Source organism: Cricetulus griseus, chromosome 5 (genome assembly GCF_003668045.3).
Source record: "Cricetulus griseus strain 17A/GY chromosome 5, alternate assembly CriGri-PICRH-1.0, whole genome shotgun sequence".
Classification (NCBI taxonomy): Eukaryota; Metazoa; Chordata; class Mammalia; order Rodentia; family Cricetidae; genus Cricetulus; species Cricetulus griseus.
The window spans coordinates 69,319,308-69,328,782 of NC_048598.1; positions in this window are offsets into that span (position 1 = coordinate 69,319,308).

Here is a 9,475-nt window from a genome sequence, read left to right on the forward strand (position 1 = left end):
AAGCTGAGGATGTAGGGGCGGGGCGAGAGTCCCATAGGGTGGGGTTTCGATGAATAGCTAAATTAGAGCATCTTTTGTTTGCCGGTCAATAGGTGCTCTTCTAGGGGAGTCCCGGGGGTTGGGGGATGGGGGGAGCTGAGTCACTTTGTTTGACTAAAAGTGAGTTTAAACAATCCCATTGCAATTCTGTTTGCGCTCTTGATTTGCTCAGCAAACCTGCCCCCTCAGAAAGAGCTTTGGGGGTAAACTCTGCCCAGAGGGGATTGCCACACAGCCTGCCACACCCCCTAAGACTGGGGCTGCAGAGGGGCTCCCAGGCACTCACAAACAGCATAGCTCCTGACCTCTCAGCTAACAGGACTGAGTGATCCCCGTTCAAGTTAGCTGACTTTTCAAAGGTCTATCTGTGGGGTTGTCACAACCCTTCCTTTGTCACTTTTCCTGGCTGCACCATTGGGACCTGCTGGCACCCTGGACTGTTGGGTTGGACTGATTATCTTTGCTTGCCAAACACCCAGCGGTCCTGTGGCCTGGTCCCATCAGGGTCTATTTACTGCCCTTTAGCCACTCAAGGGCATTCCTTGTTGCTGAGTCCAAATTCCAAGGCCAATGTCTGACAGTCTAACGATGACCGCTGTTGTCCCCTATAGCAGCTGGCAGCTCTGCAGTCCCTGACTTAAGGCAATCCCTTACAGGTTTACCAGTCACACTCAGCTCCCAGTTGGTCTCCTGACACTGCTGGGAACATAAAGTGAGGTGCTGCCAGCACCCCCACTTTGCTTCAGAAGTGTGGTATGATACAGATGCAGACACCTCAGCATCCTACTTTGAACTACAAGGTTTTTGTTCTTCCTTCCTTGGGGTCTAGCATTGTGTGCCAGTGACCTGGGTCCCATGACATCCTCTGCCAAGTCTTCCCTCCGTGTGTTCCCCTTGTGGCGTCACAACTCACTTGTAACAACCAATGCCTTTTTTGATTTATACATGCTTAGAGTAACCCTCCTCGGGAGTCATTCACAGTTTTCTCATTGACAGGACAGCAGCCTTTCCTCTGACTCCAGCTGTCCATCATGCTGTAGAGAATCCTCTTGTGTTTCTGCCTACTTGAGGGAGGGCCTGGTGTCCTAGTTAGGGTTTCTATTGCTGTGATAAAACACCATCACCAAAGCAACTGGGGGAGGAAAGGGTTTATTCAGCTCACACTTCCACATTGTAGTCCATGGTTGAAGAAAGTCAGAGCAGGAACTCAAGCAGGACAGGAACCTGGAGGCAGGAGCTGATACAGAGGCCATGGAGGGCTGCTGCTTACTGGCTTGCTCCTCATGGCTTCTTCAGCCTGCTCTCTTACAGAACCCAGGACCACCAGCCCAGGGTTCATACCACCCACAATGGGTTGGGCCCTCCCCCACTGTTCACTAATTAAGAAAACACCCAAGAGACTTGCCTACAGGGGGTATTTTCTCAGTTGAGTTCCCTTCTCTCAGATGTCTCTAGCTTGTGTTGAGTTCCGCTAAAAACAAAAACACATTGCTTTTTACAGGGTTCTGAGGGATCAGATCGGGTTCTCATGCTTACACAGCCACATTTCACCCACCCAGCAATCTCCCCAACCCCCTGCTTACTTTCTCTTTGTCATATTGCCAACTACCTGTTCGTGTGTGTGTGTGTGTGTGTGTGTGTGTGTGTGTGTGTGTGTGTGTGTGTGTGTGTTTTCTTGCTGAGATAAACATCATGTCCAAAATGAACTTAGGGGAAGAAAGACTTTATTTGACTTTACAATTCCAGGAACAGTCCATTACTGAGAGAAGTCAGGACAGGAACTCAAGCAGGAGCAGCAGAGGCGGAACTGTGGAGGAATGTCACTTACTGGCTTGCTCTCAGGATCTCTGTCAGTGGCCTTTCTTACTAAGCCAAGACCCAACTGTCTTGGGATGTGTCACCCATCGTGGGCTGGGCCTTTCTACATCAATTAACAACTAAGAAAATGTCTCACAGACATGCCCACAAGCCCATCTCACGGGGCACATTATCAACTGAGGGATCCTCTTTCCAGGTGTGTCAAAGTTCACAGCCAAGCCATCATACCAACCAGTTCTCCACAGGAACCGGGAGATCCTGACAGACTCATAGAAGGGTCACATACAAAGGCAAAATTTAAAAAGCCAGAGCTGAGTCCCCATCTTTGAAGAGGGGCACTCCCCGTTTCTTTTCCAATCCATCCTTCCATGGGTCTGGGTGGGAAGACCACAGGAGAAAGTGGCCCCCAAAGGAACTGGAACCTGGGATTTGACCAACACCTGGCTTGGCGGGCATGGGGTCTCTGCCACTATTTAGCCAGTAGTGAAATGTCTTCTGAGCAGGCATTTAATGGCCAGCTAGGACACACTCACACTGACAACAGAAGCTTGCCCTGCCTTCTTGCTGGCACGCTTCCCCAAGAGCAGCAATGCAGAGGCTTTTGGGCACTGCCCTTGGGTATGAAGGACAGAAAGAGAAACTGTCTTGAGCATCAATTTTGATAGGAAAAAGATAAAACACAGAAAGGACTGCAGGCTGGGGGGGGGGGTTGCTAGATTCTGAGAGAGGACAGAGGGAATGGGAGAGGAGAGGTAAGGTGGACTTTAAAAATGCCTTCCCTATTTAAAAAAAAAAGGAAGGGGTTCTGGAGATATGACTCAGTGGTTAAGAGCACTGGCTGATCTTCCAGAGGACCCAAGTTCAATTCCCAGCACCCACATGGCAGCTCACAACTGTCTCTAATTCCTGTTCCAGGAGATCCCACACCCTCACACAGACATACATGTAGGCAAAACATCAATGTACATAAAATACAAATAAATTGTTTTATAAAATGCCTTCCCATGCAGACCACCTGGTGGCCACTTTCTTGGCACCCTCCTGCCTCAGTTTCCCCCGCTGTGCAGTGGACATTAAAGCTAGAGCTGAAGGGTATAGGGAGCAGTGGATATGAGACACCCAACAGTTAGGAAATCAAAACAGTCTTTCCCTTGCTGCTGGCAAGGGTGGTTTTCTAGAAGGTCAAAATAAAACCCAAGGAAGAGGGGAGGGGAAGAAAGCAAGGAGTGTTTTGTTTGGCAAGGTGGCTGCAGCCGTTGCCTCGGTAGCTGAGAACATCGCCTCTGGTCACGCTTGCCTCTGCCCCAATCCTATTACTCCATGTGGTTGGGCTCCAAAAATAGCCCCTGTCAGCCCCATCATTGCAGTTCAGTGTTTTCACCAAGGCCACTCCACTCAGTGGACACAGTCATCATTAACCCTTCCTCTGCCAGCAGGCTACAATACCTGGGCTGAGAAACCTGGGGCTAGAGATGTACCTTAGTAGATGGAGGCCTTGCTTAGCAAGCACAAAATGCTAGACACTGCACAAAGCAGACATGGAGGCTTACACCTGTAATCCCAGCACTTGGGAGGTGACAGCAGGAGGATCAGAAGTTCAAGGTCATCCTTGGCTACATAGGGAGTTGAAAGCCAGCATGGGCTACAGGTCTGCATGAAGAAAGAGAAAGAAAGAAAGAAAGAAAGAAAGAAAGAAAGAAAGAAAGAAAGAAAGGAAGGAAGAAAGAAAGAAAGAAAGAAAGAAAGAAAGAAAGAAAGAAAGGAAGGAAGGAAAGAAGAGCCTTAAAAAGTTAAAGGCTTGGTGGTACTTTGCAGAGGAGGATAGCCAGACACCTGAAGCTGAGGTGCCCTACTCAAGGTCATCCGCCAGTGTGTGGCTAAGCCCACATTCAAAGTAGGCTGTCTGACTACAAACCTGAACTTTGTACCATTGATCCTCTAATGGTACCTCTTTGGCCTCCCCCACTCCATCCCAGCACCTTAATTAACAGACACTGACATACAAGCACAGGAATCTCAACTCTGGATATCCCTACCATCCTCAAAAATATTGATTACAGAATTCTCTCCCTGACAAGCTGGCCTAGTCCTACCTCGGATGCTCAAAGCCTTGGGTTTCATCCTGTCCACTGCACAAACCAGGTGCAGTGGCCATACCTGTAAACTTGACACTCAGGAAATGGAGTTTCTTGATTAGGGTTTCTATTGCTGTGAAGAGATACCATGACCATGACAATTCTTATAAAGGAAACTATTTAATTGGGGCTGATTTACAGTTTCAGAGATTTAGTTCCTTATCATCTTGGTGAGAAACATGGTTACATGCAGGCAAGCATGGTGCTGGAGAAGAAGCTTAGAGTTCTACATCTTGATCCACAGGCAACAGGAAGTGAACTATCTTCCACACTGGGTGTAGCTTGAGCAAAAGAGACCTCAAAGCCCACCCACACAGTGACACATTTCCTCCAACAAGGCCATACCTCCTATTAGTGCCATTTTCTTTCAAACCACCACATGAAGGCTGGAGGAATCAGAGTTCAAGGTCCTTCACACATTGTAAGGAGTTTGAGGCCAAACTGAGATTCATGAGACCATGTCTCAAAGATAGACAGACAGATAGATAGGAAAGAAAGGAAAGGAAAAAGAAAAGAAACACTCCTTTCGCCGTACCAGGTTGTCTCTTAAAAGAAAAGAGATGGCTCAGTGAGTAAGAATACCTTCCAAGCATGAGAGGCTGAGTTAGAATCCTCAGCTCCTGGTTCCAGGCAGTGGTGGCTCATACCTTTAACGCCAGCACTTGGGAGGCAGAGGCAGAGGCAGGTGGTTCTCTGTGAGTTCGAGGTCGGCATGGTGTACAGTATGGGTAGGACAGCTGGGGCTGTTACACAGAGAAACCTTGTATTGAAAAACAAACAAACAAACCAAAACCAAACCAAACCAAACCAAACAAAAAAACAAAAAACAAACAAACAAACAAAAAAACCCAAAAACCCTGCCATGGCTGGCCTGTCTATAACTCCAAAACTGGGGCATAGAGACTGTCAGGTCACAGGAGTCTGCTAGTCAGCCCAAACTAGTATGCTTCTGATCCACTGAGAGACTCTGTCTAAAGCTAATAAGGCAGAGTGACAGAGGAAGTCCTTCAATGACCTCGATGTGTGTGTACTGGTATGCATTCACACGTATGGCACAAACTCCCAAAACCAACAGCAAATCAAACACCAGATGGCTAGGTCACACAGCCCTGGTGTGGCTCAGATCCTGTCAGTGACTCGGCACACCCAAGTTGTTGAGGCTTAACTGGGGTGATGATGGAGGTTATCAAGTTAGCACGGAACACAGCCGACTGGCTGTCTATTGGGGTCCATGGTTTCCCTTCATGACTGCTGATTGTTGATTGTTCCCGTGTTTCATCCTTAGCCTTGAAGAGAAAAACGTGAGAAAGAGGAGGACTCGGTCCTACCTCAGGCTCTCCAGTCCTAGAGATGCTCAGCTTAGAGTTCCAGGACAGCGACCTGTGGCAGACATATGCCAGGACCCAGTGATCCTGCTGTCTTCTCTGTTCCATTGTCTTTTTGTTAACAGGGTCTCCTCAGGGGGTGATAAATGACAGGGCTTACTTCCCACCTTCAGATGGGGTGGTGGCAGAAAAAGTTCTAACCCTGATTCCTGAGTCTCTAGCATACCATTGGAGGACCCATCTCAAAGGACATACCCACATGTAATCTCAACCTGTCCCTTCCCACCCCCAGTCACATGGACTGGGAGAGGAGGAATATATGGGTGCTAAGAGGGTGGGTAGAATGATGTTTCCAGCTTGCCAGGGAGAAAAGAGCTGGCAGAAGGCCCATGTGGAGCATAAAGGAACAAGAGTAGCCATTAGACCTTATGGAAAAAAAGGAGCAAAACACTCTGCCTTCTGCCAGGGCCTACTCACCCTTACCTACCTCAGGACTTGACTGGATGCAGAGGTACACCCAACTTAGAATGGTACAATGTCTGGATAGACCCATTGTAGGTAGAAAAGTCAAAAAGGGCTTGCTACTTCTGACCTACTGAACATGCAGCTTGGTCCAGTCTTCCCAGGCTGTGCCCAGTACACTCCATTAGGTTTCATCTGGCAAAGTCGTCTAACTCGAAGCCTAATTGTATAACACAGTATTGGATTTGTCTTGGAATTTACTGGGTACTCAAAAACAGAAGGGTTGTTCTGTACTCCAAGCATGGATAAGGGTGAAAATTCAAAAATCCAAGTAGGGGTGGAAGCTGGTTCAGCAGTTAAAGTACTTGCCATACAAACCTTTAATCCCAGCACTTGGGAGGCAGAGGCAATTAGATATCTAGGTTTGAGGCCAGCCTGGCCTACAGAGTGAGTTCCAGGATGGCTAAGGCTATACAGAGAGAAACCCTGTCTTGGAAAAACAAACAAACAAAGCCAGCATGATGTCCCACACTTGTAATCTCAGTACAGGAGGACTTGTTTCTCACTGGCCAGCCCAGACCAGCAAGAAAGACCCTGCATCCAACACCAGGCTGAGGGTGACCTCTAGCCTCCATGTATACTCACACATGTGAGCATACACACAAATCAAGTTGCTAACATCGGGCTGGTGAGATGCTCAGTGGTAGAGCATTTTTCTGTACAAGCCTGAGGACCTGGGTTTGGATTCCCAGCACCAACAAAAATCCAAGCTTGACAGTGAGCATCTGTAGCCCCAGTGCTGGGGCTAGGGGTGGAGACAGGCAGATCCCAGGGGCTTTCAGGACACCTGATCTAGCCTAAACAGTGAACTCCACATTCAGTGAGAGATTGCCCCCCAAAAGAAGGTAGAGACTGATCCAGAAGATGTCATCCACCTTTACACGTGAGATGATGCATCCACAAAATACATGCACGAGTGCACTCGAGCGAGCACACACACACATACACACACACACACACACACACACACACACACACACACACACACACACAATTTTTAAGGAAGATTGAAATAAATGTGACTGAGGTTATATATTCACAGGAGTGTGGAGGGAGCTCTGAGAAACAGCGTCTGGGTGACCCAACCAGACTACATTTTTTTTTCCCAGGCTGCCCTCTTCCCAGGAATGCCTGGGAGCTGCAGGCTGTCTCCCTGAGCCCACATTCTTTTGCCCCCTCCCAAATACAAGGGCAAAACTCAAGAACTCAAACACAGGCCAGTGGCATGCATCTAAACAGCCAATATTGACCCTGCCAGGAGATAAGCAGAGCACAAAGTACGAATGCTATACCCAAACCTGCCAAGTTATAGGTGGTGTCCCTCAAAGATGGACCCTGATGTCAAGGACAGTCTGATCCTTCCAGTGACTCCACATGCAGTCAGGGCAATGCTCTAGGGTCTCTGTGGGTAGTTGCCAATAGCCACTGAAGAAACAGAGGCCAGGAAGGGCTAGAAGGGGCGTCCCATCCTGCCTTTGTTACTTGTAGGGAGCCTGCAGCAGGCAAGCTCCCTCCCTTCTTTGGGCCCCTGCAGCTTCCAGAATCAAGCAGAGGTCTGGGCCAGGGCTTCTAAGAGCCCACAGGACTGACAATGATTCACACTTTGGTTCCAGTAAGCAACACAGGGCTCAGTGAGACCTTTGGCCTTCAGAGGCCTCTGTTGGCCGACTAGGAAAGGATAGGATAGGAAAGCTGCTGACCTAAGTCAGCAGGAGAGGGAAGCTAGTGCCTTGGATCTCTATCCACAGCCTGTGACAAGGGCCTTGAGGGGGCAGGTTGGGAGCACCAAGAATAGCAATGTAGGCCTTTGGAGGGCCAGATTCTGTTGGGACCATGGAGTTGGCAGGAGCCCAAGACCTAGTCCTCAAGCTCATAATCTGGTTTCCCTCAGTGGCATAGCAGAGAGCGACTAAGCAGAACAAAGTTGGTCCCCGAACCACCATACCTGAGTCAGGACAGGGCTCTGGGGGCTCAGATGGAAGGTGACATGCCCTTCCCAAGGCACATTGTCATCCCAGAAGGCCAACAGCTACTTGATGAGCAAAGGAGCTGAAGACAGAAGGTGTCACAAGATTATCTCTTTCTTGGGAAATGGTGTCCCAGCAGCCACTGTGGCCCCACGTGACCGAAAGAACAGAAGGCAAACTCTCACACTCGGAAAAGAAGTTTCCTGTAAAACTACTTTTTGGAAGCTGAGGTTACAGCTCAGTTAGTAGAGTGCTTGCCTTGCATGCTGGATGCCCTGAGTTTGAGCCCCAGCACCACATAAAACTGGGCATAGAGGCATACCCTATGGAGCTGAGAAGGGTGGTCAAAAATTGCAGGTCATCCTCAGCTCCATATCAAGTTAAAGGCTGGCCTGGGCTCCTGCCCTCTCAAAGCAACAGAAACCTCTCTACTCCCTGCTTCTCAAAGCCCTGGGTTTATTGAAACTACAAGTAGGCACACAGGTAATATACAGATTTTTTCCTACCTGGAGTGTTAGTAATTCTATTTTTTCAGGGGAGGAAAAGCGAGCACCAAGAAGTGACTTGCCCAAGGTGGCAGAGGCAGACAAATTGAGGAGTAAGGGATGGTGGCAGTCAGGCTGGGGAAAGGACAACCCAACAAGGGGATAGCCTCAGGCTAGTCATATAATCTAGACCACTCTGCCTGGTCTCCATAAGCCCACACCCCAAGGGTCAGCAGAGGGGACAAGGAGCCACGCAGGGAGCCTCCCAGGGGTTCCACACCTGTGAGCCCTTGGGACTGGGGATTCAAGGTGCCGGCAGCAGAGCTGCTTCTGTTAGGCTCCCGTTTCCGCCTCCTCCGGGCTGTGCTGAGCGGCGGCTGCTGTCTGCCTGCGTGTGAACAGGGCTTGTTTTCCCTTCACGCCCTCGGGCTCCGTTTTTGTGAAGCACTTCCTTCTGTTGGCGCTTTGGGAATATTCATTCCTGGCTCGCACAGCCGCGTTGGTTGACAGTTGGGCTGGGAAACGTACCCGCGGCTTAATTAGGGCATCAGCAGATCTGCCAAACTCCACCCGCCCTTCCCAAAGACCCCAGGTGGGAGAGGGAACCTACCCTCCTCTGCCTGCGTTCCAGCAGGTTTCCACTGCCAGCTCAAGGACCTTGGCGTCCCAGCCTGCCCTCCCATTCTCTTCCCTCCATGCAACCTGTCCTGAAGTTTCTAACCAAGGCAGATGTGTCTTCCAAATAGGTTGTCTTTTAGAACTGTTTTTTTTCTTATTGTGTGTATGCAGTGTATACATGCTTGCACATTCCTGTGTGTGCAGCTGGGTAGGTGTACACGTGTGTGCCTGCATGCACAAGGAGACTTGAGGTCACTGTTAGAGCTGTCTTCCTCAGTTGCTCTCTGCCTTATTTTTGAGACAGGATCTTCGCAGAAGCTCACTGAGTGAGCTATACTGACTGGCCAACTAGCTCAGGAGATCCCTGTATACGCCTCCCCCGAACACATAGCCAGAGTGGGGCAGTGGTGTTGCACGCCTTTAATCCCAGCACTCAGGAGGCAGAAACAGGAGGATCTCTGTGAGTTTGAGACCAGATTGGTCTACAAGAGTTAGTTCTGGGTTAGCCTCCAAAGCCACAGAGAAACTCTGTCTCAAAAACAAAACAAAACAAAACAACAAAAAAA